Source organism: Phasianus colchicus, chromosome 2 (genome assembly GCF_987193195.1).
Source record: "Phasianus colchicus chromosome 2, bPhaCol1.hap1.1, whole genome shotgun sequence".
Taxonomy (NCBI): Eukaryota; Metazoa; Chordata; class Aves; order Galliformes; family Phasianidae; genus Phasianus; species Phasianus colchicus.
This window is the reverse complement of record NC_143437.1, coordinates 19927938-19954126: the sequence shown is the minus strand read 5'-3', so window position 1 is coordinate 19954126 and position 26189 is coordinate 19927938. Positions and strand designations below refer to the sequence as shown.

Sequence of the window (26189 nt, the reverse complement as noted above, 5' to 3'; positions counted from 1 at the left end):
ATGGATTGAGAGCACCACTGAGGAGAAGGACTTGAGGAGTTTGAGAAGCTCAACACAAGCCAGCAGTGTTCACCCAAAAGGCCAACTGTATCCTAGGCTGCATCAAAAGAAACATGATCGGGAGGGCAAGGAAGGTGGATTGTCCCCCTCTACTGAACTCTAATGAGGCCTCAACTGCAGACCTGCACCCAGACCTGGGCCCTGAGCACAAGAAAGACATGGCACTGTTACAGTGAGTCTGGAAGAGAGCCACGAGGATGATCAGAGGGCTGGAGCACCTTTCCTACAGAGAGAGGCTGAGAGAGTTGAAGTTGTTCAACCTGGAGAAGACACCAGGGTGACGTGTCAGCAGCCTTCCAGTACCTAAAAGAGACCTGCAAGAAAAATTGGGAAGGGACTTTTTTTTTTTTTTTTTAATTTTTTTTAAAAAACAAGTTCATGTAGTGATAGGACCAAGGATAATGATTTTAAACTAACAGAGAGTGGATTTAGATTAGACATTAAGAAGAAATATACTGGAGGCACCTGCACAGTGTGTCTCTACACAGAGAAGATGTGGTGCCCCATGCCTGAAGATGCTCAAGGCCAGGTTGGATGGGGCCCTGGGCAGCCTCACCAGGTGGGGGGCAGTTGAAACAAGATGGTCTTTAAGGTCCTTTCCAATCAAAAACATTCTACGATTCTATGATTTTTTAATTTTTTGGATGAATAGTTAAATTATTGGCAAAGACACATTGACATTATTCCCTGATACCATAATAAGTACATACGTACTATAAAAGTATAAGCAAGGACAGGGAAATCCCTATAAGAGTGATTTGTGACCTTAGGGGAGGAAGCCCAGGTATGGGAAATGTGGAAGAAGATTCCATAGAAAATAACAAATTTTTACTAGACTTTTCATAGGAAAATATCCATGTTGCATCAGACATATATATCAACCTACAAAACACCAAGATAAAGGTGAGCGATGCAAACATTTGTGACCATCTATTGCCATTCTTTTATTGTACTGCCAGATCCAGAATGCTAAATTCTAGTTGTTTTGTGTATGTATAACTAATCTAGTAGAATTTCTTTTAACATTTACATACAACTACTATATTTTGTAAATGCTTAACAATGCAAATACTCAGCATCTGCCATTCCAAGTGTTCTCTGTCAGTAAAATGTTTTCAAAGGTTTTGATCTCAACATGCTGAAATGCTGAGCTTAGTATTCTCACATTTATGCCAGTGCAAATTAACAGCAAGTCAAGGGAGTTTAACTGGAGCAAAAAAATAGTGGAAAAGCAGAATAAGATTCTGATACTCACATTTTAATTATCATGGAAATTAGACTTGAAATGCACTGCAGCAATAGTCAAGTAAAAATGCTGTTGCTTGGTAAAATTAATATTTATAAAATAAACTGAACATAGCTAAGATTAATAATGTTGACTTTGTTTCTTTAAACAGTAACTTGAGTTGCCTACCCGTTCTCAGCAGTTCCTTGTTTTACTCTCTCTTAATAATGAAGCACTAAACTAAGGTGATATTTTTAGGTTTTCAAATGTTTCCGAAATGTAGAAAATAATTAAACAGTTGTACCTAATTAGTAGATTTAGTTACTCAGTTCAATAGAGACTCTAGAAGATGTATCACTGAGAACAACGTGTTTTTAAAACACATCATGCAGCCTGGTTAACTCTGATGCACGTGCTCTGATCTGCCAAGTTCAAATAAGAAGTGCCAACTGCTAAACAAAGGACATGCTCCTCTCACGAGGGCAGATAAATAGCTCCTAAAGTGAACCTTTAGTCAAGCAATGGACCAACGGGAGGAAGTTCACTGTCTATTGGATCTGGGTTACCATTCATTAGACATGTCTCGATGCTTATCTGCAAGCTCTCTACAGGACAAGACTTCATTTAACATGTAGGCAGAACAACTAATTAGCAGCTTTTTTCCTCCGACTAATGCAGTCCCCTTGTAGTTGCTCCATAAAGAAGATTCAGTGGAATACCTCGGCAAAAGCAAAGGAATTCCAGGTAGTTATGGTGACGAATTTCATTGTGAATGAGGATCAATGTCCCATACTACTTTGAATAGTAATTTCTTAATTCTTATTCAAATCCGGCCAGCAAGATAATATAACTTGAACTGAATTGGCCATGTGATCCTGATGGCATCCCATTAATGGGCTGTTCACTTAATTTATGTAATTTTAAAAAATTAAATAGTCATATTTTAAATCCCTACTGCAGTCTTTCAGATTGAAAGTACATGTTTAAAAGTTACAGTATCTTTATAAATCAGTATGTCTGCACTTCTTAGTTTGTTGACTGAACTTTCCTAAAGTTTTAACTCATCTTCCCTCATATCTCTCTCTCTCTCCTGCCTGTGGGAATACTGAAATCCCAGATCAGAGCTGTTTCATATCCATTACTGGCCATGTTCTCTGCCACAAAAGAAAAAAGAAAGAAAGAAAGAAAAAAATCCTCTATATCCATAAGCTCTTATTTGAGTTGGCAAATAAACTAAGGTTTTCTGTTTGTTCAGGGAGAGCACAAAAATCAAGAATCAAGTTATAGGGCCACTTCCACCGATGGTTGTAAGCCAAACAAATTCTGTCTGTAAGCAAAATGAACACGAGGGCAGTTATTAATATCAAAATCTTACAGGTCTAATCCTGCAAGATGCTGAGCCTCCTTTGACAAGCCAAGAGGAACCCAAGGCAACTTGCATCTCCTGCAAAGCTTTTGGCACTCTTGGCTGCTGCAGTCTGAGAGGCTCATCTCAAATGCTCCCTCCTGTCCCAAGAGCACAGTTGCCCTGAGCAGCTCTGGAAAGCCAAGCCAGGAGAGGGCACACCACTGGGAAAAGCAGCGCCCATCTATCTAAGGCTATTTATAAAGCTTGTACAAAACATTTAGAGCCAAGCCCTAACTTGGCTAGGTGTCAAGGACCACACTGAAAAAAAACCCATACCCTCATTAAGAAAATGCACGAAGCACCGATTTCTATTTTTGGCTGCAGTTGTAAGCATCACCAGGGTTACAGCTGCTTTATTGTGGCTTCTCAAGAATTTCCTTGATAAAAAAGGACAACAGAATTAGCTGAGCTTTTTGGAAATAGCCACACAGTCCAGCTGTAAAACAATGTCAAGTAGTTGGCAAAAAAACAAAAAACAAAAACAAAAACCAACAACAACAAAAAGAAAAACAAAAAACAACCACCACCACAAAATAAAACCCTATAACACAACAGTAGCTACATGCTTGCCTTCTGAAGTTCTTTATCTGGAACTAGGAGAGGGAGGGTTGGGAAGAGGGAGGCTTGAGAGAAAATAGTCATATTAAGTCCCTGCCCCAAACCACACAAATACGTGATAATTGACTCGAGAAGACACTTCTAGCAAGACCTACTGGTGCTGCTTGCACATACAGATAAGGGAGGTAAACAGGAAGAGTTCAGTTCTCTTTCATGTGGAAAGGCATTAGTGAATGATGTATTAGGAGCAAAGAATGAAAAACAAAAGTAATAAAATCTTCAAGTAATTAGTCTTCCTTATTTTATACCAACAATTTTCACTCTACATCACTTGCTTGAAGAGAGTAGCTAAGATAAAGGACTTTGTCAGGAAGACTGGATTTATCAATGACTATCTGCATAATTTTGGCCAGCCAACTCTGGCCTTTTCTATAGGGTCTCTGCAGGACTCAGAGATTATCAGTGGTTCGAACCTACCAGGAAGAAGGAAGGACAAATTTCCTGCCTCTCCCTCAGTTCAAATTTGAAAGTGCTGACAAACATGCTGAACAGCTAAATATTTTGTCTACATAGGAAAGATACAAAGTGCACTATGTATTTCTTGTTACCTGTTTTTGAGGGCAAAGATCACAAAAGAAGTGGAAGGAAAAAAAAACTTATGTCACTATTACTAATGGAGAGAGTGAAGTACTACTGTAGATCACAACAGACTGCAAACTAATACCATGCATCAGGAGCCAACATCTGTTAAGCTTTAGAGTAAATTCTTACAATAAAAAAAAAAATTTGGTGGCCCTTAAGTAGTCAAGCTTTCTTACCTAACAGTAGTACTTGTATATATATATATATTACTCCAAAAGTAATGCCTCCTACTTATTTCCATGGAAACTACAACAGATTCAACGCAAAATAACACTATTTGATAGAGCAAATTCTCAGCTATGAAACACTATCTTTGTGATGTGAAAGCTGTGCATGGCCATCAGGGACACAGGTTATCTTTCATATCACTGTCATGGTTGTTGAAACACACCACCCAGCACCTCTCTGAGCTCACATCTGCTGTTTGGTCTCTGCAAATGTTCAGCAAATGTTGATGAATACCAGCATTTTTTTTTCCACATGGAGAAATTCAATGACACCCCTTTTCTTCACAAGCACTTCTATGTATGCCACCATTTTGTCAGAATGCCCCTCTGCTGCCACCTATCTCACAGCTTCAACATGTAATGGAATATTGGTGAGGAAGTTCAACATCTACTGCCGTACCACCAACATTTGCCTCTGACATCATGGGCCAACATGGTAAAATGGAAAGCACTACACTTTTGGAGCATTGCTAGTACTAAGAAATATTATTACCGTGTATAATCACCCCCCAGATTATCTCACATAGGACCTTTCCCATTCCCTTCCATTTCTTACACTACGTCAGCCACCAGAGTGAAGGCATGGGCAATATCTTCTCACATGAGGTGAAGCACGGGCAATGCCTTCTGTGATAAAGCAGGTGACGGAATCAAGACCAAAGTGGTTTAGCTACTCTGCCCCCTGGCAGCCTTAGTGCTAAGTGATAAAAACATCTTCTCCCTTACCAAGTTGTTATCAAGCATCTGTATGAAAAACATACAAGAAACAGTGGTTTCATTTGTCATGTACAAGTATAGAAAACAGGGCACTCGGCTGGAACCCAGAAGACATGAATTACAGGCAATATTTTCAAAATTGCCTAAGGCCTGGATAATTAAATCAACTCAGGCATAGCTCCCTCTACATTGTTGTGACTGGATTTCTTGAAACATGAGTTCAAGGTCAATGTGAACAATATCCAAAGACTCTTAAAATCCCATATTTTAAGAAACAAAATCTCATTGCAGAGCAATGGTGAATTTCTCTGAACACCAGCATCAAAGTTAGGCACACAGGTGTGCTTGCTCTATAGTATGTGCTATCAGTGATGACAGATGAAGGACTAAGGACCACATGAAGTGCATTAGGCTGGCATCCTGGAGGACTTTGTCTCAATATACAACCTACATGGAAAGGATGGAATATTCAGCCCTACAGACCTGCTTTTCTTGACAACTAAAGAATTGCGATGACCCTCCTCAGAACTTAAGACAGCACAGCCAACTTACCGGGATAGCTCAGTGAGCCCATGGCAAATCAAATGTTATGAAGCAAGTTACATCAGCTCATGATTTAGATTGTTTGGGCAGCAACCATCATAAGAAAGTTTTAGTCTTTTACTAACTAATTTTCACTGATTTTGTATGTTTTGCAAACCACTTCACGCTGTACATCCAGTGATGTTGCCTGTTGGCCTGATCTTTTCAGATTATAAACCCCTCAGTCTAGAGACTGCGTGCCTTCTGTTTTCCTTTTCCCTTGCAGAAATCAACCTGTGCTTGCTTATTTCAACTTAACATCAGCTCCCTCAATGAATCAGCTTGGAATAAGAATGCGATAGCATACTCAGTCCATCATTGTCACAGAGCTTGGTGCGATGCCAGCTGGGGGGTCTTTAATTTTGCTCCATTCAGTGCAGTATTTCTACATACAGAAGCACGTACAAAAGATCACGTCTATCTTTGGATTCTGCAGAAGTGTTCTTTGCAGATTTCCTAGTAACCAAGTTAACTATTTCCTTAGAAAGAATACCCAGCATCCCAAACATCAAATGAGTGAATGGAAAGCCAGAAATAGAGCCCTGTGGATCAATAGATTTGACTGAGAAAGCGTTTGCATTCTCAGGGGTAGAGATCATTGTGTTTCTAAGTGGATCAGAGATATGATCCTTGGCCACTGTGAATGGAATGGAAACTGGATGCCATCAGCGGGAGAACAAGTGCTGATGTGGTGAGGTAATGCGGTAAGGAATAGAAGAGTGGAAGGAATGCAGTGCCACTGCCCCAAGGAATCTTAAAATAAGCTCAATCTGGTATTCAAATGTTAGGTGAGGGCAGAGGGTGAAAACCAAAGAAAAAAGACATTTTCACACTGCAATCATTTCTGAAAAGAGGAAAGGTATCGTTCATAACTTATTCAGAAAACCAGCTTTTTCTGTGTTTAATATTTGGTCCCTACCTTCCTGCTAATAATGAGTAGGAGACCACCAATCTCTTGCCAACTTGAGGGTCAGAATACCAGCTCCTCACACCAAGACCTCCAGCAGAAATGGCTCAGACACACACGGGTCAGACAGCCAGGAGAGACTGAACTGGAACATCTGACCATTGTGTCCAGTAACAGCCGCTCACTGAAGGTCAACACATGCAGGGCACCCTGTGTGAGCTGTCCATTTTGAGCAGTGTCTCGCCACGCTATCCATCAAGATCTGTGAAGCAGCTCACAATTGGCAACTCACTGCCAGCCTGCCACTGACCTGGTGAGAGCCACAGCCCTGAGAAGCAATGGCACAGCTAAAAAAGATGGATTATTTCCACTGGAATGCCTCGAATGGATGATAATTTTTACACATAAATCTCAAAAGAAAGGTTAAGTTTCTCTATAGCTTTTGTACAGACAATATCAGGAGCCATGTCTGTTTTGAATGGTACCATTGGAAGTCTTGCTTTTGTCTTTGATGCAAGTAGAGTTAGCTTGAGAATTAGTTTAATGAGTAGAAGATGCAGGTGTTTCTGTAGAGTTCCTCTGGTATATATTGCCTCCTCTCTGGTCAAGATGCCACTGCTTGGTTTATTCAGAGAAAATAGTTGCCTTTTCTTTTTTCTATGCGAAAAATAACCACAGAACATCAGAGCTGCATTATTAACCTTTCAAAAAAAGTTTCTATTATCAGAAATGCCAAGTATAAAGCACAATTCCAAAGCTACTAGAAGGCTGCATTCTGTAGGCAAGAGGCAAGAACTGAATAAAATATTCTTGTTTCTGTCTTCATTTAGAAATGGCATACCATAATGCTTGTAATTATAACTATCCTAATTTTCTCCTATTCAAAGTTATTTAACTGTTGCACAAGTTATAAATACCTTATAGCCAAAAGATAGAGCCTGATGGTAGGCAAACTCCAAACTGTGGTAAATGCACACACAACAGTCACATTGCTGCTTCATGCTATTTCAGAAAAGGAGTTATAGACTAAATTCCAAAAGAAGATAGGATCTGACCAGAGAACCAATGCATAGATTTTATTATTGATGGTTACGTGGTATCTATCCCAAGGGATAACCAGGGATATTGAACTATGTTTTACATCTTCACAAGTATTCTTTTAAACATTTCCATAAAGGGAAAAAAAATAAAGGAAGAGAAAATTGAAACCTTATGAGGCACAATGCTCAGTGAGCGATATCTGCTTGGCACAAAACAGATTGGGTCACGTCAAGGAGATGGTGATGTGCCATCCTTACAGACAACCCCAAATTCTCCATATCAGCAATTCTAAATTCTGCTGCTGTTCTACCAACTGCAGGTACTGGGCGAACAAAAAAGGCAGAGGTGAAATGAAGCTACGCCATGTCATCTGCCTGCATTGCTCGCGCCTGAGCAGAATCAGAGTGTGCAGGCCATGAAATAAATAAAACTAAGGCAAGACTCAGTCTTGCTCCTGAAGGAGCTCTTCTTTTACAGGAAAAAAACCTCACCAGGGCTAAGCAATCAGATGATGGCACCCCATGCATTGCTCAAGCACTGTCAAGGGGCATTATACTCAGAATAAAATCGAGCCCTTGTACTCCCCAGGTACTGGTTTTAAATACCTCTCATGAGATCCAACTGCATCCTACACATCAGTATGCTCCAAACATCTAGCTTCACATTTGGTTATGTCTACAAAAACACCAGCTAGGAAAAAAGTGATAATGAAGAATGATTTTAGTCTTTTATTTGAGCAAAAGTTAAACATATGGATCCTGGCACCAAAAGTATGGAATCTGTGATAAAACATATGGATATCCATATGGGGGAATGAGGAAAAAAAAAAAGGAAAAGGCTTCTTGGCTAGAAATCCTGCTCTTGCATTTTTATCCTGTATGCATGGTGCAGCCCCTTTCCTCTGCAGCACAGTGCTGCCTGCTGACGGATTAGGATGTTATAAATTCACATGCAAATTCCACAAAATGCTCCACTGTTATCAACTTTATTAGATTTACGAATACAGTCCCGCTTAATTTTTTTTTTTTATTCTCTTAATCCCTTTCATCACTTAATAGCTCAGAAAGTAATGGATTTTGGTAAAAAGGAGAGGCTTATTACAATCAATTCTGTTGCTGTATCTCTCTGCTCGATGCTCAACTAATGAAACTTATTTTTCTTTGGGACCTCTACAGAAAATCCTTTCCTAAGGAAAAAGAAATACTGTTTATTATGCTGCTGGCTTGTAATAGTGCAACTGTATTACTCCCCTCTTTTGGGTGTCCAACTGGAGGTTTGTAAAAAGCTATTAATCATACTCCACCAAATTCTAGCCTGTAGTGTACCAAGAAGTCACTGAGGCTTGCTTAATACAAGATATCAACTTATAGGCCCAATGACTGAGGTTCTTACGGCAACGTTCAACTCTGACTGCTCAAGGAGCCCGTTTAAGGAGAGATGGTAACAATAGCAGGAAGGTCATCTGCATCAAAATAGTTGAGGCTCTCCATCACTCAAGTCAATCTTCCACATCTTAATTGAAATATGTCACTCCCATAAGTGTTTTAAGAACTCTTATCTCCTTCCTTCTACATATTCTGAATGATGAGGCATAAATAACTGAATACAAGAAACATGGCACATGCGCTGACCTACCAAATGCAAAACAGGGACCAAGACAATGAACCAAGGAGAATTCCCTACAGTTCAAAAGAAACAAGAAAATATTTCCTTGGATTACTTTATTATTAATGTAAATATGTATTTGCTGTTCCATTTTGTTTCTGACCAGGGCTGGAAAAGGAAGTAACATGAGAAAAGTTAAGCGTCATAGGTGTTCTTTTACAAATGTGAGATGCTGGATGTGTCCTGGGATCAAGCAGTTAAATTCCATTTTCATTCTCCAGCTGCATTTTCTATAGTGCTGTCACTGCCTTGAGCCCAGTTCCAGGACCATCCAAGGAAGTCACATAACACCACCAAGTAAGCAATACTGAACTGAGAGTCTTCCCAATCCAAACTGGTTATTTATGGCTTCTCTATCTTTCTTATCACAAAGAGTGCAGTTACTCTTAAATTATTTACTGGCAGATGTTTTTGTTGTTTTGTTTTTTCTAAAGATGAAAAAAAAGGACTTAGGAAAGCAAGGGCTTTGTGCATGGATACATACATAAACTTTATAGTTTTACCCTACAAATACTTTATATGGTTGATTTCATTCATGTGAGTAAACTGCTTTTGCGATTAAGTTACTCACACGCAGGAGCATTTGCAGGGCTGATCCCTAAAACCATTAAATTAATGGTGGAAATATATAAAATATATAATTGATGAACAAGTGAATTGGGATTCTTCTCAAAAGTAGGTAAAAAAGGATTATCACTCAGGCAAGCTCTCTCTCCAGTGACTGCTCCTGATTGATAGATTTGTATAAGGCTGAGATTTTGATTAGTTCTGAGATATGAAAGCTTCAAAATGTAGGAATAAAAAAAAAAAAAGACTTTCCAAAAATGAAATGCAATACCCAATTCAATTAAAAGAAAATGCTATGATCTGGAATTGAACCAAGACTTTGGGATAATGTTATTTATTCTGTGCCAAGTTTAGTAGATGTTTTCCAAAATGCCAGTTTACTTGGATTTTATGGAAAAATTGACCTTTTCACCCAGAATAGAGGCTGCTAATTTCATTAAAGTTGTTAGAGATTTTCTCAGACTGCATCCATGCCAATTTGAGTATTTCATTCCTCTATTTTCATCTATATTCCCCTAGCATGGAAGCAGCCTGACAGAGCTATAACTATGGCATTCTGCTTCCTGCTCCTACTGCACCCTCTGTCAATGCAGTTATTCACACTGCAAGAGCACTGCAGGCACTCAGAGAAGCAAGCATTGCCTGTTCAAAGCAGCCCTTTCCCCAAAGGCTAGTGCCTGCAAGTCCCTGGGTCAGGCAATCCACACTTCTGGCATCCCAGAAGAGGCTGAATCAACTCAGCTGCCGTGAGATGAGCCGAGCTTGTCAGCTCATACAGCAGCTTGAGCTCATCATCTGTATTTACATAGTTCCTCAATCAAACTCCTGCGCTCTGTAAACTATGTTTATTACCCTTCATGCAGGCCGATAGATTTTAGTTTGCTCTCCTTACAGTAGGAGCAGCCAAAGATCTATGCTTGATGGTTATTTTCTGCCTTAATTTTGCCTTTAAGGAGGGAGATGTTATTACTTGCCAAACCAGCACATGTTCACAGAGAGAGTGCGGTCAAGTGGTCAGGAGCAGAGCTGATGTTAATTAGCAATGAAATGAGGAATGAACCAGCATTAGCCCTGAGACTAATCAATGGGAAAATCACTCCAAGCAGGCAGCTTAATGAAGTACTATACAGCTGTTTATTTTTAGTCCGTTTTAGCCTGACAACAAAATCCCTATTAATTAAACAACAAAATATCTAAAATGCATTTCCTTTTACAGCCTTGCTATAGCTCGGACTTTTTGTTGTTGTTAATTATTGCATTTATCTATACCTTTCCCTGGCAATGATAGGTCCGATTAGGAAAAATTAAGGCAGGTCAAGGATGCTTATAGCTATCATTGGCACATGTTTGTCCCTTGCCATCATCTACCACCCCACAGATGACCCACCCAGGGTCCTGCGCACTGCTTATCCTGGTGCCTTTCTGCTGCAGTGCTGGAGGAATGGCGCACACGCACCACCTCCTCAGGCAGATGGAGGGACAAACCTTTCAACAGGCACATGCTATCTGTGATCTGGAGAAGGCACCTTGGTCCCCTGCCTACCAAGTAGTTCTGTGATGTATGGGGATCCCTCCCCCTCCACAACTTTCCCTTTGCCCATCGCACTGCTGAGCCATCCTCCATGCAAACCCCAGTATTTTCTAATAAAGACGAGAAAGACGAGAGGAGGAGAGTGTTGGGAAGATGCATAAGATCCAAAATCTTTCCACTGCAGCGCTGCACCAGACAACAGCACTGTGATACAATATTGATTTAGCCAGTTAAAAAATAGTGAGCTTGGTATAAAATAATGCAACTCTGAAGTTTGAGGCATTGATAATTCCTTTTAGAAAACTAAGTGCTTTCCAATGCTTTCCAGCAAGCAGGCACTAAATGATATGAATATAACAGTAAGATTAGTTTGGACTTTGACTTGCCATTAAAAGCAGGAGCTCAAATACCAGCAGTAACAAGATTTGAAGATGCAGGCTGTGCCCTTGGGAGAGCTGTCTAGTACCCTTTCCCCTTCATACACACAGGTGAAAGGTTGATTACAATCTGCTTTTGTAGGAAGGGTTAACAAAAAAAGACACAAAACTGTGTGTTAGACGGTTCACAGTTTGTTTGGTCAAAGTCCTTTCAGAGACTGACAAACTTAATTCAGGGATTTGGGAAGAGGAGTTTCTTAATCTTTCCAGTATAATCAACAAGCCACCTCTGAAATTGCATAAGAATAAAAGGAAAAAGACCATCCTATGCAGATGTGCCCTGAGCTAAACACATAGACGCACCTTTAAGGATTTTCTTATCTGCTGTTTTTGCCCACACGTTGCACAAAACAACACAGTGTGATCCTTCAGGTGAACTCTGCTGCCCTATACCCAGAGAGAGCAGCACAAGACAGAGAACAGCCCTTTCCCAAGAAAAGAAACAAACAAACAAAAACTTCCAACTCACATTATCAGTTCCTCTACTACAGAGAGAATTCCTAAGTCAAATTCACCTCCTGAAGATGGAGACATTACAGTAAATGTATTCATTAGATCTCAAGTGACAAGCCTTAATTAAAGTGTACTGTTTGCAAAACGAGAACCCAAACTGAAGACACTCTAGTAAATATATATTTTGCACTGAGCAGAGCAAGGCAGACGCTGGCTTCCACCTAACACCCACAACATGAAAAACACTCAAATATGAATACTGGATATGTATTTCAATAATATCGTTAGAAGACATTCAACATAGCATGACACAGGAATCACACACAGTAACAGATTCAGACACAGACATATTTGCATTCTTCAACATAAATTAAGTCTCTTATGGTCCCTACTGCATATATAGAGAGCACGTTTTACCAGTTTTTCCTCTTCAGTCATGCCACGATCCACCAAAATAAATATTGTTAATGATTTTCACATCAATAACTCCATTCATGTAAAAATCGCAACTACTCACAAATTTCAGCTAAACAAACTGCCTTGGGGAAGAGAGAAAGAACTTGAAATATCTGACCAGCTGCCATGAGGTAGAGGCAAAACAACAAAAGTGGATATCTGTTTAACAGTATGCAGTTGCATTCTAAAAGAAGTACACAGAAAAACTTAAGTCTTTCAACAGAAGCATGAGCTGATTGAAAACATCCACTGCTCTTGCAGTTGATTCTTCTCTGGTGTGGAGAAGAACCAGGGAAGACCTCTTCTCTCCCTACAGTTCCTCGAAAGAAGGTAGTGATGATGTGGGGTCAGTTTTTTCTCCCAAATATCAGTGCTGGGAAGAGAAAGAGGACTGGGCTCAAGCAGCATCAGGGGAGGTTCAGGCTGGATATGTCTCAGCACGTCTCAGAAAGAGTGGTGAGACATAGGAACAGGTTGCCAAGGAAGGGAGTGGAGTCATCATTTCTGGAGGTGTTTAAGGAAAGGTATTTAAGGACATGGCTTAGTAGGCAGTGTTGGTGGTAGGTGGATGGTTGGTCTAGATGATCTTAGAGGTCTTCTCCAACCTTAATGATTCTACGATTACAATCTGTGATCTTTAAAGGCACCTCCTTGCAAGACTCCATCCAACTGCAAAGTTTGATTTTCAGAGTTTTTATTTTTAATTATTATTTTTATTTTTCTTTAAAGCCACAGTGAAGCAATTATTTCTTAAAAAGCGCAGACCTGAAAAACAACATCGCCATCCAGGTAATCCCCTTTATAGTCAGATTTGATAGCTCATGGAAATCTAAACAAAGGCACAATGCTGTGCAACCACAACAGCTGGGTTTGAAATTGCTGCAGATTGTTAGGAGGAGCTGCAAACTAGAGATAGGCAATGAAAAGGTTAGAAATGATAGTTTAGAAAAAAAATAAAAAGACAAATTACTCCAAAGACCATATTCTTTAAATCGTTGAAGCAAAACATGTTTATTTGATTTGTTTGTATGCCTATTACAAAAATGCTACTTTGGGATTCTAGGAACCCAGTCTGTCAATTTTTCAGCTTCTGCACTTTCATGGTTGCTTAGAGCTGTTTAATGCAAATACACTTCCAATAAGAGATTTCATGCCCCTAAATTACACCCAGTTAAGGGCGAATGAAAATGTAAGGTAAATAACTATAATCAGCCATATTATCTTTCTCTTGGCACCTCTCACTTTACAGGCATATTTAAAAGGCATCTCTGGGGTCCTATCCTTTTTAACAAGCGGCAGCGTATTTCCTGGAATATTACTTACGGTGCTATGCTGTGAACATTACACAGGTTAAAACGTTACCTAGAGACCTAGAAAGAATTGCATCTGTTGCAGAGCCACGCTTGTTGCCATGTTTAGGAACATTTGAAAAAGAAGCAAGAAAATTTTCAACTCCAAGATGAGAAAAAGAGACCAAGACTCCTGAAGTAGATCTTCCACATCCAACACTGTTGATGAGCACAGCAATTAAATGCAAGAAAATGAGACTACACACTTCTGGTATTCACTGAGGGTGCCCTGGAAATCACTTGGGAAACCATGGGGAAAAAAAGTTAAAGGAACTTAAGCATTTCACTCCCATGTTATTCTTCTTTTTAGGTTAATAAAACCATGTTTAAGAAAGAAAGGTGACCTAAGCATTGTAAGAGCCTCATAGTCCCTTGTTGCCTCTGTGAAAGAAGTACATACCAATAATCAAGCTGTTCACTCAGCAAGAAGAATATAGAACAGGACTCTCCAGAAGGAAATGCATCCAAGTCTTTCAACGCACATTTTGATTATTTTGAGCATTAGGCAGTTTCACTTTGTTTACGGAAGGATGAATTTCTGGTTCTACAAATAACTACTCCTCTGCTTCATCCAGAAGTATCCTAGCACCAAGTTAAACCAGAGAAACTCTGAGACAATTAATTCATTCAACCTTAGATCTGTTTGGCTTGTCTCACATACATCCCAATTGCTGCCATACCTCTATTTACCACCTTTTCATTACTAATGTTGTTGTTACATCATTTGTTTGCAGACCTGCTTATGCCAATGTTTTGTTTTCTCCTAGGAAGTCACATTTCATGCAGACATCCGTCTTTTGTAAAGCAGATCCCGGACCAATTTGTCCCCTCTACAGCACCAGCAGAAGGTCACACTCAGCAATTTAAGTAGTCCTTGCGTACAGAAACCACACTAGATGCTGCATAGTGATGAATTTCTCCCCACATAGTTGAAGAAAAAAAAAAGTAGAAAAAAAGTAGAAGCATGGAAAACAGATGGACAGACTCCTGTTTATGTGTTGCTTACCAACATACAAGGTAACCTTTGGAAAGCCACAAGTTACCTAAGCCTTAGCTCTCCCTCTATAAACATTATGGTAAGAGCTTCACAGAGTGAAGTCCGCTTTTCATAATCCGCAAAGTGCTGATGAGAAACAAACAGGTATAAATAGAGGTCTGCCTTGGTGAGTGTACATTGCACTGTTAGACAGGGACACTGTTAGACCTAGGACAGGTTTTTCACTATTACCATTGTGTTTCTGCTACTACAGTGAAGCCTCCCTGATATTTCAGCAGCTCAGGAGCACCATACGCGCTTGCTGAGTTCCTGTGAAACATTGATCAGGCTTAAGGACAGAAATCGTTGATAATGTGTAGTTGGTTACAGAATGCAGCACAGAATATAGTGTCATTTAACCCCTTAAATAAATGCACAAAAGAATTCCCCCCCCCCCCCCATCAAATCAATAAAAAATACTCTTCCATCTGTTTTTATCTGCAACTGTATTAAACACAGATGGAAATGTGACTTTCAAATATCTGGGTTTCTGTTATGTGCTCATCTAAACCTCATCCCAGCACCTGACAGAAGAAAGCTGTACACAAGACTTTGATTTTTCTTTTTGAATTGGAAGACATTAAGCACCCAAACTCTTTCATAAAAGATCTGAGGCAGAAGCTACATAATATCTGTGCAAGCAATGTTTTTTCCCACTTAATCCGGACCTTAATGATCAAGAGATATCAGAAAAGTGTCAAAGGAGATAAACCAAGTTAACCCTAATAGTGCATCTAGGTCTCATCACCAGTGGCAGCTGATCTGCAAGCTTCATTCCTGCACCAGGGATATACAAAAGAACTCAAACCTAAATGTCAATACAATGAATGGTTGATTCACCGGGAGAAGTCAGTCATTGTGTACCAAGTTTCTGTTACAGCTAGCAATGTTCTGAGGTTCCCAGGATGAACTCTGTGAGTAAAAGCGCTGCAGGACAGTTTTCTCTTATTGTGCTCCAGTGTTTTTCTGGACGTGTAACTTCTAGAGGTAATGGAAATCATGCTTTGCAGACACCACAATAGGTGCAATTTCAAGAAAGAAACCTGAGAAAACTCCTGTTATTGCAGACTAGGAGTAACTGCTGGCATGTATCTTCATCTAACTGTGGCTACCAGCTCTTCACATAGGTATCTCCTGTAATTATCCACCTCATTTTACAGCAGTTCAACCATCAGCTAATCCTCTGACACCACTCAATCAGACAAAGACGGCCAGCTGTCTCAACCGCCAGCACTGCAGCCCTCAACAAGGAAAGACAAAGAGAAGCCATCTCAACACTGTAGCAGTTTAGCACTTACTTCAACACTGCATTTTCTGTTTATGTAACTTATGTCTACAAGTACCTGGAGGGGGGGGGGGGGGGGGGAAGATAATATTTTAGAATCTTCCAACACAGATGCATAGGAACAAGGGTACTGTTTCAGAGTTTGATGAGTATGTCCTGAACCACCAATAATTGTCTCTTCATCTCTTATGTGACATTGCATAACCCATAGATAGCAACAGATCAGAAAAAAAACAAACAAGTCATGGCTATGAGACGCGCAATATTGCCTTTAGCCACAATTCCTCAAGCAGCTCTCCGACCTGGCAGAAGTAGGGTTTAAGCTGTCCCTACAGAAGCTTCATTTGTCCAACTTCCAGTTTCATCCAATTTTATGCCTCCTTCAGTTTTATTCAGGTCAGCCTTTGAAGAACTGCTTCTTTTTCCTGATACTTTCGTCTGGTTTCCAAACCAGTTTTCAATTCCAGGTCACAAACTACAGTAAAGTCAGTGTGGAAATCTGGTTGGTTAACATTGGAAAATAATTTTACAGCTAGTTTGCTTTTTAATGACTTAGAATTCATTGAAGAATAATCAGTTACAAAATCATAAAAGCTATGGGCACTGTCAAAAACAAAGCATATAACAAATAGCTGCCTCTGCCCCTTTAAAGAGTAACAGGGCAGCAAAGGAGAAAGTCTGATATGGGCAATAATAAAGTCAGCACACATCTTCCACAACTCCCTTTTGGGGCAGATAGGCCCAAGCTCTTTGCTAATCAGAACGTGTCATTCAATGATTTTCACATCTTTAAATTACCAGACACACACGGGAGGGGTGGGGGAAGCCTGTGCACACACCACCAAGGCATGAGCTTTTCCTGCTGTCTCCCAGGGCTCGGACACCAAAGCTGATAAGCACAGAGCTGAGCCACAGACTAGAAGTGCACTCCGGTATCAGCATGCAACCTGACATCTGAGCCTCCAACTCAGCTTCCTGAATTCCCACATCCCACTGTGCCACCACAGATTGACAAAGGAAGGAGTGAGACCTAAGAGTCTTAGGCTCACAGCACACACTAAAGACAGGTTGGGCGGAAGGTTCACCTAGTTTACTCATTTTGTTTCCTTCACCTTTAAGCATATTTTCTTCCACTGATAGGGAGCTTCCTCTGCACTCATTTAGAAATGCTTTGACCTTCAGACAAGAGACTTCATGTCCCCACAGGGACTGATGCTCTTTTCTCCTGAGTCTACAGCCAACTACCACTAGATGGATGCTGCTCTACCAGAAACAGGATCTTCCATACAAGTAATAATGGAGTTCCCTTGGGTCTTTATCTGGTGGCCACATAGGTGATGGTAAAACAATCTATTGTGCTTTCTATTATTATTTTTTTCAAGAGACATCCCAGGATTCGTGGACACATTCAATTCCTTTCACAGGGCTGTTTTAAGGATACCATAGACTGCCAAGGTGCTCCTTCTGCTAACTTAGCCTTTGCACAATCAGCATCTAGTTTATTGCTCTTCGACACAATATGGAATCCTCCAAGTAAGAAAAACGTTGACTTACCACAAGTATGCGTGAGAAGTGTTAAGTGTATGAACATCCAAAGTGTAGGACTTAACTATCATTGCACAGCCCTGGATACAGACTTCATGCTCAGGATTTGAATGCTCAAAGTTGCATTGTATTGGCATATTTCATCTTGGTTTTAGATTAAACTTGTAAGAAAGGAAATTTAGATGTTAGATAAGCTACAAATCTAATACACTATTTTAAGTTCCTTATTTAAAAAAAAATAAGAAAAACACTTTGAGTTATAAAGTTAGTTCAAGACATACCTGCATCCAGTGCACACTCTAGTTAGCAGTCAGCTTGAAGCCAGAAATGTTGATGTTAAAAATATAATGGCAACTTCCAACCAATTTCTACAAATGGGTCCACTTTGAAAAATAAGTCTTTACTACAGCAAATTATTATCCTCCCCTCACATTATATAACAGCTATAAAAATAATAGAAATACACACTCCACAAAGATGGGAGAAAGATGTTCCTCAAATTCCTAGAGAAGATTCCTATTTCAGTGTCATTTCATGTGGTTCCAGAACTTTAACAATCTGCACATTTCAACTTGTTTGGTTATTTTTCTTAGTATTTGAAATGCTAAGAAAGAGATCTCCAAGTGGGGCTAATAAATAAAATCAGAAAACTCACCCTCCTTTTAAATCCTTTCCCAATAAATTCTTTCTATCAAGTCAGAAGGAGGCAAATGGTTTTGAAATCTGAAATATTCTGTGCATTAGGAAAGATGAAAGGGCAGCATGTACAAGCACTCTTCACAGAAGAGCGTTAAGTTCAAACTCTTCAAAGAAGAGTTTTAAGTCCTATGGCAAAACCACCATGACCCTGTGCTCAGACAGAAAAACCCCTATAAGATGGGCACCCGTGCAGCCCCATGCCATGGGGCAGAGCAGCCTGCCTCAGGCCCCATTACTGGCAGCATGCTGCAGCAGGAATGCTAGCTTGCATTTTGAAGGGAAAGTTCTCCGGTAATTCCAAGTGTTCTCAGATCCCCACCCAGTTCTGATCCACAGTAACAGTTGTGACCACCAGTCACAACACCCCAATGCAAAAAAGAAAAAAAAAAAAAAAAGACATTAAAACATAAGCAACCCTCTGCATCTGCTAACAGTTATCAGGGCAAAGTGTTTTTTTTTCACAGAACTTGATGGCAGATACATGATAACTACATGGTTAGTGTACACTTACAGATCCTGAGTCTGCATCAGGAGATCAGCTAATTAGCTATTTGCATGCACAATTACCTGATTTGTACAAGCAGTCAAGGTGATTGTACATGTAAATTAGGCATGGATTTGCACAACTTACTCATCTGAAAAACTGCAATTTTACTTTTTTTTAAGCAAAAATCAACAGCTACTGTAGAGAGACTGCTGACTTAATGTCCCTATGGTTCATACATTCACTGAGTTTTACAAACACTCCTCTTGCATCACTTCTGCGCACCACACTGTGGATGTGTACATGTGTGTTCATGCCAACTTTTGTTAGACACATGCATGGTGCTAACAAAGTCATACAGAAACAGTGACCTGCTTCCCAATGCAGGGAAATATCTCTCTCCTAGAGGTCCCATTTTCCCGTTATCTCTTCAGTGCTGGGATCTGCTGAGCTTAACAAAGTAAATGTGGTTTTACTTATCACGCTGAGCTCAGGAAGCTCTACAAGGAGCAGAAACCCAAACAACAGCGATGCAAATACTCAACCTGGAGCCCTGAAGACGTTAATGTTTTAAACCCCACTGCTGCCATGCTAACTGGCTTGCAAGGCGTTTTCAAACACAAATAGGTCATCCACATTTAATGTGAAGTTGTACTGTAGCTGCTAAACAAATGGATATTTATGTCACTGTGGGTCTGAGCAGGGATTGCAGCCTGGAGTGTGCAGTTGGTGGGAAAGGCAAGTTCTCCTATCACCTCATACCTTTATTCTCTTCTCCCAAGGTATCTCCGCTAGCTGTGGAGGGATTCAGGATCATACAAGAGCTCAGTGACTGAGTAGTTCCAGGTGACCTCAAATATGAGAACAGCTCTGCCTGCTTGAAGTGGCAAGGGAGTAAAAAATTCTCAGTTTACCATGGAGAGAAAACATTAGCCCTGTCAAATAAGAATAGAAACCAAAAGCTGATGAAGACCAAGCAACACGCTGGAGCTGATGAAGTAACCCAAATAACCTCACATTAGTAATAGTCTGAGAATGAGGCAGTATTATTTAGCTAGGCATGAAAGCCTTTTACAAGTGGAGAAGGGTTCTGTCTCTGCTTCTATCCCTCAGAACACGATTGTGATGACTGACTGTTGTATGGTTGTTCAGAGATTCTTACTTTCTCAATTAGGAGATGCTCCCCCTGACCTCAGGCAAACTGTTTTAGATGAATACAACACAGCTCCTTTCACCTCGTCTCCCTGCCTCTCCTCACTCGTACTCACTAAACCAGGAGCTCTTCCAGTCAATGGTCCTGATGCCATGATAGAGTCACAGCTTCCTGTTCAAAGGGTCCATGCAGCATTACAGCTGTAAGATTTAAAGTCCTCCTCAATTCTCCATCTGTGCACTGAGCTGCAGAAGCACATGCTATCCAGTAAGGACCTCTGGAGGAATATCAGGACTTTGCCACACAAGCTTAGTGCAGCTGTTGTGGGTTAGTAACAGCAAAAGAGACAAGACCATGGCTGCAATACTGCACAAGTGCCCTCACTGATCCACCACCACTGGAAAAGCCCAACTCGTTCTCCCACAGCCAAATATTTATGCAACACAATAGCTTTGAGAATGGTAATTGCTGTGTTAGAACCTTCCTCTGTGCCTGCCCTGCAAAGAAGTTCAAAAGCTAACTCACAGAAGCACATTTTCCTTTTGTTACATTAAACAAAGGAGGCATGCTGAATGTTTGCTCACTGAGAAATTCAAAGTACTATAAATACGCTCAAAATAGGAGTCAAGTTGCAATTCCACATCCAAATATAATTCACCTCCTTGGAGACCTGGGGAATACAGAAGAATCAACTCTGGGGCTCCTTCCCATGCTCAGGGGTTTGAGTGTTTCTCTGGGAAGGCTCAGGTCAGTCCTGTGCCATAGGAACATGTCCTGCAGCTGGAACATCTGAAGCAGGGAGCGCTCTATGTTGTAAACTGCTCATGCAGCAGGACTGAGAAAAAGGCATCTCCTGGTCACCGGCTGTTCCTGACTACAGGAAAATGAAAATACAGCATCTCCGCACCTGTTCACCTGATGGTGAAGGAAGGAAAAGCCATTACCAAGTGACAGGAGACGAAAAACCAAAATCCACTTCAGCAACTCATCCCAGCACTGGTGATTAATCTCACACTCCCACAGCCTGATGCACATTAACCAGATAATTAATAATTTCTTTAGGGACTCCAGCTCGGCAACTGTTTTATCAACCTGCACAGCATTAGGAGAGATGCTGTGTTTGTGATCAAACTGCTGGAACTATGGAAACGTTCTACAGGAATAGTAAAAGCCTGAGAGCAATCTGTGAGCCCAGTTTTACAAGGAACAGTAACATATGTGCAAAAATCAAGGCTGCTTCTTTGTCAGTGCAGTCACTAGACTCAAAATCGGAGTGAGATCAGCATAATAAGAATAATTAACAGCAATACTCAACTCCCATCTTTCCCCAACAGAAGTGCTTTTCCATATTTTTAAAACACATTTTGCCTGATGCAGTAACATATTATGTCAGATCCTGTTCTTTCACTGTCCTCCCCATTAGATGCACGTACCTTAACACTAAAGAAAGTTTAACATTAAAAAGTACAGAAGTGTCACACAATGTTCAAATTCCATATGCTTTCAATTAATTTGCTGAGGAGCAGAACACTTGGTATTGCTCTTGCTCGTAACTTTATGCCATCTTCAGTGCATTCACACACTGTGCTCAAGGACAGAAGTTGTACAAGACCACAAACACAATACTGAAGCGCTGACGCCGCATCATCTCCCCCAACACTTACAAATGGACTGCTGAGCAAAATGATGGTAAGTAGTCTTTCAGATGTTAAACTCTCTAGTGTGTTAGATGTATGTCAGCACTGGGCAATTAAGAATGATTGATAATTAATAAAATCACATCCATGGCCCCACCCTTGAAAATAATATTTAGATCCATGTTCCTGCCTAAATGTGTCTGTCCCTCCAGAAGAGCAATACCATGCAGCTGTTAATAGCAAAAAGGTACTCTATTTTATCAACAGGTTTCAAAAGAATAAGTTATTTGGATGCTTTTCTAAGAATAGTTTAGATATCATCACTGTACAGATAAGGAAATAGAGACAGGTGTCCCAGTGAAGCCTCCCCACCATGAGTACTGTGGTTCCTAAGCAAAGTCTCAGTTTACCCTTTCATCACAGAGGTTTTAGCTATGGCTCAGCATACCTGATTTTTAAAGGCATTCTGCTCTTAAGATTACAAGCATAGAAAAGCACCAAGGCAGAGCTCCAGAAGAAAAATACCTCAGCCCAGGTAACTGGGAGACTGGGCACATACCTCCAAAATGATATATTTTCTCTGAAGTCTGTCCTAAGACTATGTTAGTCATAAAGAATGCATTTTCTTTTAGTACATAGCACAGCTTAATTTGTATTTTCCTTTCATATGGCATTAACTAAAAGACATAACATCTCCATTTTTTATCATCTACTCTAGTATTTGTGACTCTCCTCATCATAATATTTGAGCCCCTTCATTTTCATAGTGTCAGTTACCATTATTCCATTAAATTAAATCCTTTTACAAGCATCTTCCTATAAACATGCACTAGAGATAACACAGCCACATGGTGAGGATTCACAGACTACAGTAAGCAGATTACACCTGTCTTGATTTTCAGCGTAGCTGTCGGCAGACAATATTCTCCCATCAAACTGGGCACAGATCTCCTCATTAAAGCTACAGGGGAGAATAATTACAGAACAATATATTGCAGTTTACCAATTGGTCTTGCATACATAATGGCTTATGAAAGAAAAACTGCATCCTTTAACAGCTGGGAAAATCTTTAAATTGTTATTATTATTATTATAAAATACCCAACATTTTAAACTAGCCAATAACTTGCCTCCTGTATGCAAAGCAGACAGATACAGGTGATCAGGGCCAAAAAGGTCTCAGACTCCCAGTCCATAAATACAATTATTTTTCGCTTTGTAAACATTCCATTCCACAACCTTCCGTTCTACAGCAAAATCCTCTCCTCATGAGAAAATTATGCTGATTGCAGAGGAAGCCCTGAAAGCAAATGGGTGGTTTTCTGGATCCGCTAATCTCTCACACTGAGTGTTAAGCATCCTGTTCCCCTGCATACTCATTCCTCAGTAGAGAATGAGTGAAACCCATCAAGTCCCCTGTCCTTTCCCACGGGAATGGGAAGAGGGTTTGCAATGGCAGACCGATCTTCAGCCACACCTGTGTCTTTCTTCCAGTAGGTCTTCTTGTTGGCCAGCTGCCTGCAGAGGTGCTCCCATCTCTAGTGGGATGAAACATATGAGCACCTCCCAGCCACATAGAGGTAGCAGCTCTTGGTGCCCCCATGCCTCAACAATTGCAATCCAGGACTGAAGCATCCGGAATATATTCATACAATCATTTTAATTGGAAGGAACAGGAACACTTAAAGGTCATCCAGTACAAATCCCCTGCAACAAGTAGGGACACCTACAGCAGATCAGGATGCTCAGAGCCTCATTCAGCCTGATCTTGTGCATCACAAGGAACAATGAATCCACCACCTTTCCAGTCAACCCATGCCAGTGCCTCACCATCCTGATTGTAGAAAACTTCCTTATATCCAATATAGATCTTCCTTCTTTTAGTTTGGGACCACTTTCTGCTGTCCTATCACAACAACCCTGCTGAAGAGTCTGTCCCCTTCTTTCTCACAGCCTCCCCCTTTAGATAATGAAAGGCCATTATCACATCTCCAGACTGAACAGCCCCAGCACTCTCAGCCTCAATCCCTCCTCAGGGGAGGTGTTCCATCCCTCAGATCATTTTTCGCAGCCCTCTCCTGGATGCCCTCCAACAGGTCCATGTCTCTCCCATACTTAGGGCTCTATATTGAATGCATACTCCTGTGGCATGTTAGGAAAACTGAGTTTTCACCCATGTTGATAGCTAAGACAGATGATACGCATCACTGAAGAACAAGATAGTTCTGTCTGTGAAAGGGCTTTCAGGCTGCTGTTCAGGCCAGCAGCCCAGAGCCAGACTGGTCACCCCAACAGAGTTCTAAATCTTTGAGTCTCTCTTGAAGAGCTCTCCACTGCATGGCATACTCACAGGTTAATCAGCTGAAGGCTGAAAGAGGTGACCCAGTCCAGTGTTTGTCCTGGGCAAACACTGACCGTTAACTTCCACCCATTTTAAAACTGAACTCAGCAAGGCCATCGTCAGCCAGCAGCTCTTTGGCAAGACCAGCAGTGACAACATGTGGGCTGAAGGATGTTTTCCTCTGGCTTTTAGCCCACCAAGAAGAACCTAGTTTCTTCTTCATTCCTTCTTCCATCCACTCACAACACAGGAGAAGAGTCCAAAATAGCTTTGCTATTGATTGCCACAGTAGCAGAAGACAGACCTTCAGGAAAATCTTCCTTGACTGCAGTGTTCTGAACCAAAATCTCAACTAAAGTTCATAAACTAATACAGCTCATTAAATAAATAAATAAATAAATAAATAAAAAGTAAAAATCAACATCCTACAGAAAAAAATTGTTCTTTTTAGAAGTATTAGAGGTCTGTAAAATCTTTTCTTCCCACTACTACCCCCTGTACTGCTGACTGCACATACATATTCCAGTCATCCATTTAAACGTACTCAGTAACAAAACAATCCTTAATTAAATTATCAGAATATATCTCCCATGTGTTTTTGGAATAAATCTGAGTTCAATGCAAACTGCTTTTACAAAGTATTTTACTTCCACTTTCCTGTTCTTCTGAGGAAAAAAAAAAAAACAAAACAGAAAACACAAATCCATTTAGCAAACAGAAAGAAAGCAATTACAAGCCTATTACTGAAAACATAATATAAAGCATTAGCCAGGAACTGCTATAAGTTGGAATCTTTTTTCCTGGATAGAGAAGGATGAATGAAGCACCTGGCAAAACTACACGCCACAAGAAAAAGCATTGGAGAGAAAGAAAAGAAGATAAGGATGCTATCAGTTAAGTGGAGAAACCTGTCACAGGTATTTCAATAGATCAGGTCTCTGGCTATGTAACACAGAGAAGAAGCCCTGATCAAGTCACATGCCCTTTACTACAGAAGATCAGATCAAAAGGTTTCAAAGGGAACTGATGGTGACAGTTTCTTCATTTGTATGCAATGTGACATGCCAGATTCAAACTCCTGGCTACTTTTTGAACTATATGTCAGGGGACAGAAATTATTATTTTCTTTTATATCTTACTTTTAAGAACTTCTAGCCATTTGGGGGTTCTCCCCCCAGCCCTCTATGTCCCACTACCCTCTTTTTTATTTTCAGCCAGGATTCAAACGTTTACCTTTGATGTAATATTTTTTGCTGCACATCAGAATAGCTAGACAAAGCTTCAGAAAGGCAATTGAATCCAGAGAATGAAAAGGATGACATCACTTCAAACATGAACTTTTAATAAAATTATCCTTAAGAAACCTCCCTTGTGATTTTTCTTGCCCTGTGTCTTTTTTTTTTATTATTATTATTCCTTTCACTCTTTCCATGTGTCTGAAGTAATTTAATTATTGCCATACTAGCTGCAGTTTACTCTGACCGATCAGCTACAGACAGGCACAAATATTTCTTCTTGTTTCTCACTGCTTCTGCCAAGAAGTGTTAAACATAACGCAGAAAGCAACTGTGCAAGATCACTGCTTGCTTAACCAATAACAGACTGTGTAACAGTTGTATTCATACAGCATTTAAAAGAAGTGGGAAAACTTCTGACTAGCTCAGACTCTCTATGGCCAAAACCCCAACTGGTTTTGCGCCAGCATTCCCTGTTCACATCTGAAAAGTTCATTCACTTGTTATATTTATTAGTAGATCCACTCCAAAGCAAGCTCTTCTATCAAAGAAGACCCAAAACCCTCACAGAAGCGCTACAGAAAGGCACTCAGTATTCATGAGCCAGTGATACCTTCCCAAAAGTGTTGTGAAACATTCAGGAGCAGCAGTGGTTGTAGTCATGCGAGTATCTGACACAAAGACTGCCAGACCTGAAAACAGAAAAACAACATTGCAGTCTCCTGGTCAAAGGAGAAGATGCTTCAAGCCACGAGAAAGTGATACAACATTCACTTCTAGTTCTGGTAGATCCCAACAGAATAAGTGTTACAGTTGTGTAAGTTGTTTCTAAACGTGAAAAATTACATTTAAGCGTTTCAAACTCATACAAATCTTTGTAAGTATTGGAACAATGTTAATAAGAAAGCTGAATTTAAAGACTTAAGCCTGTAAGCTTCGTTCAATACAG

General features: G+C 40.3%; 1 protein-coding gene and 1 long non-coding RNA gene across 5 annotated transcripts in view; both read right to left on the bottom strand.

Annotated features, from left to right (window-relative positions):
* ESRRG (estrogen related receptor gamma) overlaps window positions 1-26189 on the bottom strand; it is a 381433-nt gene that overhangs the window by 246095 nt on the left and 109149 nt on the right. The window lies entirely within an intron of this gene.
* LOC149918884 (uncharacterized) overlaps window positions 19530-26189 on the bottom strand; it is a 32146-nt gene continuing 25486 nt past the window's right edge. The window contains exon 2 of the long non-coding RNA XR_016464010.1: window positions 19530-25932. This is a non-coding gene — a long non-coding RNA (uncharacterized LOC149918884). The remainder of the gene's footprint in view (window positions 25933-26189) is intronic.